Consider the following 6428-nt stretch of genomic DNA (forward strand, 5'->3'; position numbering starts at 1 on the left):
ATAAGATAAACAGGAAACCTTAGCCATATCAGTCACACGGGAAGCTAAAAACTTCATCTCAAGGAAACAAGTCAGGTTTCTTACACGTTTATTACAAACGTTGTTCAGTAGAGGAGCCCAAAAGTCCCGAAAAGCTACAATGGACTCTACAAAAAGAGTTCACAGGAAAAGGACAGACGAAATTTTTCGAAAGTCGTCATCGGTTCTTTCTTTTATTTCAATTCTACTGATTGTTGCGCTGTTCCTGAGGATAGAGATGATCAACAAGCGAACGCAAATCAATGAACTGCGCATTTTTGCCGTTTAAAGTCGCATAAAGACGACAAATGAAGCAGATGGAAACGTCGAGAACAAGCTGAAAACGTTTACAGGTACATGTGAGTACGAAACTATTTACTTTGATCCAAACAACTTTAATAAGAAGTTTTATATGAATTAATCTAGCTTCTACAATTCGGTCCCCTGGGAGGAAGAACATGGAATGGCGAAAATGCTAAAACCGCCTCAAACCTGGCGTTTATATCATCGGCTCCAAATTTTTGCTGAGAACCACGAACATTTCTACATGATGGAGATCATGATGGGCTGTAGTCAAGCGGAAAGCATTATCATTTTGGCAAGATGATTAGGTCGGTATTTTTCGGACAGAAGAATCATAACTGATCTCAACCCATACACCTGAAGACTGCAAAAAATAATAATGGTAAATGGTCTTTTCGCATTAAAGACGATAATTTTCGATGCAGAATTGAATTGTTTTAGCGTAGAAGGGAAGCTCCAGCGCTCCAGGGTAAAAAAAAATTTCCTAATAGTATTTGAAAACCCTTGACAATTTTTTCCCTCATTTTTGACATTCAGATTTTGAAAGTGTACTGAGAAAACATCCAATGGATCATTATAAAAGAAAGAAAAGAAATATTGTTCAGAGTCCAACTGCAGGAACAATGACTTTACAACAAATTCGCGCAGAAATAAATAACAAGTTCAATGAAGTTTATAAATCTTCGGACAGAATATGCCAGGCAGGACCCCCAGGATCGCCAGGAGCCCTTGGGTATCCTGGATATAAGGGAGAAAAAGGGGCCTCTGGAAAGGAAGGACCACCAGGCCTATCGGGGCCTATTGGAACTCCAGGCGTGAGTGGCAAAAGAGGACCTGCAGGACCTCAAGGAGTAAAGGGTGAAAAGGGGACAAAGGGTTCGTTGGAGCCCCTGGAATTAGAGGAGAGACTGGAACGAAGGGTCCTCAAGGACAAAAAGGATCTATTGGCTTAAAAGGGAACAAGGGTATCAGAGGATTGGTTGGTATTCAAGGACCAAAGGGAGAATGCGTTGTTTCACCGAAGATCAGAGTGTATCCAATATCTCATAAAGTCTTTATCAATGAGACAGCAATATTCTTCTGTTGGGTTCAAGGGCAGACGTCTTCCAAAATAACATGGCATAAGCTTGGAGGTACTCTATCTGATGCTACCGTCGAAAATGGTGCGCTTCGAATCAACAGCGTACAGAAGTCACATGTGGGGTCGTATATGTGTTCAGCTAACACTGGTATCAGAAGTCTAAGGGGTTTTAGCACTTTACAAGTAAAAGGTATGAATATCAGCGCCTCATTTTTCTGATTTTTTATGATGTGTATCTCTAACACCATTGTAGACAGCTACTTGTCAATGAAATACACATTTTTGTCTTTCCACAGTGAGCCGGCGACATTGAGCATGTTTAAATAGCAGTTTAGCTCCTTTAATGCCTATTACGTTGGGGGAATTTATGTCCGCTTGATAATGTTAAAAAAGTATGAGAGGTTTAAGTTATATGTTCTTGCTATTTTCAACGCTAAAAATTTCCTCCAGTGTGACCAAAAGTAGCTGTACGTTGCTGACAGTTTCTATTGATCACATGAAGTTGTTTATCACATGTCGGTTTTTCATTCTACCTTCAGAGCCACCAACATTTGTCAAGAAACCACCATCTAAGATCATCGTAGATAAAGGCTCCGTTTTAAGTCTCTGTTGTGAGGCTGTGGGCTCTCCTCCTCCCAAAGTCGAATGGTTACGCGCTGGTAACGTACGCTCCGCTGATACATCATTGGCTTTCCAGGAACAAGGCTGCCTCGAACTCAACACTGTTGAGTTCAACAGTCACAGGAAATATGTCTGCCGCGCAAGAAATCGCATTGGATTGGCAGAAACAACAACGTCAGTAGTCGTCAAAAGAAAAGGTGCCTTTTGATCAATAATATAATTTGCTATTATTCCAGCTACCAAACACTCATCTCATACCAATCTGAGAGACCAATTCTGTCATGACAGCAACACCAGTAGCCCACTTAAATTGATCTCTAGTTTGTGATTGTCGTGGTCTCCGATGATATCTTGCCCTCGAGACTCAAAGCAATACTTATGATAACTAGGTGGGTCAGTAGCACCAGTAAACAAACAAACAAACTACATGCCCTATCTCCTGGCCTATCCCATGAGTAACTAGCCGGTATCTTCGTCTAAATCGTCGAAATGTGAAAAATACTAGGTTGAAAACATGTGTCCCGATATTGCCTAGATTCCAGCTAGCAGTTATCTCATTTATTGTACCTAGGCCACGGTATACAAAAATGGGCATTCAATAATTATACACGATTAATGTGATTTAGGTTTTTCCTTAGTTTAGTTCTGTTCTGTATGCTTTCTTGTGTGTTCTTAGGCCTCTTGTTCTAGACTGAGAACCACAACAATATCATTGGTAAATATTTCCTTCATTTTTTGTGCATTATTCATATCTGTTTTTTATCAACTTTCAGTCAATTCTTGTGAAGAAGTTTTAAAGAAAAACATGGAGAAACGTCCTGGAAGCTTCGAGCTTTTAGCGGGCAATTTTCGATATAATGTAAGTGTAGACCCCTCAGTTCTCTTCCAGAATAAATATGAATCGTTGCTTTAGAGACTATCTCCTAGATAAAACAATTTTTGTTGCTTTGTCTTTTCTTGGTTTGTTTGCATGTTTTTTTTGTTTGCTTTTGTTTCACTTTGTTTGTTTTGTTTTTCTCTTTTTCGCTGTTGTTGATTTTTTCTATTTGTGCTCTTTTTTTTCCCTCTCCGGACGGGCGTCTTCTTTTGCGAAATAAAGTGTTAAGTGTAGTTCGACTTTTCTTTCAGCCTTACTGACAGTCTAAACTCCAATAGAAAAGCTTTAATAGTCGCACGACTCGACGACTCCAAAGATTATAAGATATTTCTCCTTCGAGAACATTTCGTGGGACATACCAGCGAGGAAGCACGCATTTTTCAATTTTTGTAGGGTCGCCCCTGTTTACAGCTTCCAGTCAAAAATACAGTCCAGATGGCAATTTAAAAATTACATATTTGAATTAAAGAGAGACTCTTAGTAAGAGAAAAACCTTTCCTGATGTGAAGAGGTGACTTCTTACTTTCACTCTCACCACTCCTATCCCACCCCTCCAATCCCAGAGAGTTACGACTAGATCCCAAGCCTCCCGGTGACTATTCTAATTCTTTATCGTATCGTTCTAAAGCTGTTAGAGTACTTCATATCTATCAAGGGATGCTATCAAATCCTCACCAACTTAAAACCCAATTAATAAATGCCCTGCTTTTGATTATTGTAATCTATTTGCAATGTACTTTTAGGTTTATTGTGATATCACAGCAAGTCCTGAAGGATGGACTCTTATCGCTCGATTCTCAAACAACGATGGCAGGAATTGGATGCGTGACGATGGCAAATGGTGTTATGACCAACAAGCTGCCTATGGAACAACAAATGACCCATCAGTGAACGCTGATATGATATCACCTGCCTTTTGGTTGGTCAGAGGAAGCGAATTTAAGATCACGCGCAGTGACGACCCCAGTCACACCCCTCTGTTACAGACCACAGGGAACTGTTTGGCTGGACAAACATTCCGATCTAAAATCACAAGTTATAGCAACTTTAGAAATGGCAAGGTCTGGGCCAGTGATCGATGTCTGGGAAATTGTACAGTTCAATATGGCGGAAATTATAACTCAACAGAAGGGTTTGAACAGGCTGATTGCAATGGAAACATCCAAAGCGCTGACAAGATCGGCTTCTGGTGTGACTGGGAGTCTGGGGATGGGGCAGTCATGATGATTGGTGGAGGAGGAAGTAAATGTGCACGTGCAGATCACTGAATTGGAATCTCAGAAACCAAAGCTGCTTCTTTCGTTGAAGAGGATAGCATACAAACTGAATATGACTTTGGTTATAATGCTGAAACGAGAAGCACTCCATCCCTGTCCTACTCGTTGAACTTATGGATCCGTTAAAAGTTATAAGAATTATACGTTAAAAATTACAACGTAATACTTTTGTGATCAGTAATGGAGTTAACAAGTCCTAAACCAAATTACAAACTCTAACAAGGGAGTCCGCTGACTGGTAGGTCGGACAGTATGAAGGCTCGGATATACATTTTTTGAACCTAGGGTATTGCATTTCTCTCCCTCTATGGCTTCACTCCACCAATTAGAATCTCCTAAATGAAGTGAGGTTCAGACATAAGTTTAACGTGAAAGAGCGGGTAAAGTCAGAAGAGGCGTGCTTTCGATTCGATTTTTGTTTCAAAGACGAGTACATTTAAATGTCATTTAGCTAACTAACAACTTTTACATTTAGCTTCGACAACTGCCTGCAACATATCTCAGTTATGCGTTTTAAGTAATGGCTACCTAGTAGTTTAGATGGTACCTCTTTGATTCGTTTTTCAAAAAAATCAATTTAGAATTCTGCAACCTGTTTTGAACTTTTTGTAGGCCTCTGTATTGTTCTTACTTGTTTGTAGCGTGTTGCGGAAAGAGTACAACATTTGTGTCATCTATTTTTTTTCAAAAATTAGCTTGAGAACTATATTGTAGTATTTAGTATTAGAGCAAACTAATCACGATGTGAACAAAATATAAATCTTTATGCTTGATATGTATCATGCATCTTAGTTCAATGTTTTTATATACAGAAGTTATATTTTAATCTTAGTCAACTCCTTTAGTGTTAAAACTGCAGAAATTGAACTCAGGGCTTCCACAGTAGTATTTATTTCTTTTTAATGGTTGTTTGACTGTGGTAGAAAATGTATTTGAGTTCATTTAGTGGGATCCTTATTAAAGGAATTTCTCAAGATCTTAAAAGAGAGTTTCCCATTATGGACATGTCAACGGCTTCCGAAAATTAGATACTTTCTTTTCAATTTAAAATTTCAGTTCCGGTATGCAAAACTACTAGATCTAGAGTACCCACGCGAGAAGACTTAACCCTTTAACTCCCAAGATCTCATTATTAATCCTCCTTACACACGGTCTCCCATACAGTTCTTGTGATGTTAGTTAAGAAAATTTGGTATTGGATCAACGTACAATCCCTCATTGATATTTTTATTTATTCTAATCACTTGTCTGCTTGATATTATACCGATATTGTAAGGAGAAATTCTGTCTTGGTCACTCATGGGAGTTAAAGGGTTAAGGATAAACAAGAGACCTCAAAACGAAGTGAACGAAACATCAAACACTTTCATTTTAAACATTTCAAAAGTTAACAAAGCAATTAAAGTTTAAAGGGGTAAGTTTCTAAAGAAACTGTGGTTCTGCGTCGGTGGGAGAGTATAGCAGGTAATTTAGTGTTAACAACTGGGTTGAAAACGTGAATTAGCCACCGTAAAGAGTAAAAAAGCTGACGTTTCGACTGACGAAGGGCTAACGCTCGAAACGTCCGGTTTTTTACTCTTTACGGTGGCTAATTTACGTTTTCAACCCAGTTGTTAACACTAGATTAACAATTAAAGTTTAAATTTCGCCTGCTAAATAGATACCTGCTGGGCCCACACTGCACCGCATCCATTTGTTTTATGAAGAGATATTCACACTCAATGCAATCTACTGAAAGAATGAAAATACAACTTTTCTTCAAGGCAACTAATTTCAAGTATCTAATGACCTTACTTTCCCTTCCAAGAACCTTTTACGACGTTAATCAGTTAAAAGATTGGATATTTTTACAACAAATCACACAAATACTACGTCCCTATAAATAGGTTGTTTCAATTTTTCATTTGAGGAGAAAAGACATTGCCTCATTCCATTGGTATAAACGGATAATATTTTAGAAAACAACGAGTACATGTTATCGTTTTTGGCGTTAACTACCGGTAGAAATGGTTATTTAGAAGAAGAGAAACCAGATAATTAACTTTAAAGATGTTCGGAATTGCGCCTAAGCGTTCCTAAAAAAAAAAACGTATGCCAAAGAATCACCTTTCAAAATCATGAGAGTGAGGTTTTCCTAATCTGTTCTGAGCGGCATGGACAATCACCCTATAAATAATTTATTTTGCTAAAAACGCCAAATAGCATTAATATTTTACTGCTTCGCGTTGCAGAAACAAATCAGGGCAGTGGT

The 6428-nt window shown here is 38.5% G+C and overlaps 2 pseudogenes; both read left to right on the forward strand.

The window, feature by feature from the left end:
* The first annotated feature begins 887 nt into the window (after window positions 1–887).
* On the forward strand, window positions 888–1531 carry LOC136281150 (macrophage receptor MARCO-like; annotated as a pseudogene).
* Window positions 1532–4303, forward strand: LOC136280964 (uncharacterized; annotated as a pseudogene).
* The last annotated feature ends 2125 nt before the right edge of the window (window positions 4304–6428 follow it).

The sequence above is a fragment of the Pocillopora verrucosa genome, chromosome 5, assembly GCF_036669915.1.
Source record: "Pocillopora verrucosa isolate sample1 chromosome 5, ASM3666991v2, whole genome shotgun sequence".
Classification (NCBI taxonomy): domain Eukaryota; kingdom Metazoa; phylum Cnidaria; class Anthozoa; order Scleractinia; family Pocilloporidae; genus Pocillopora; species Pocillopora verrucosa.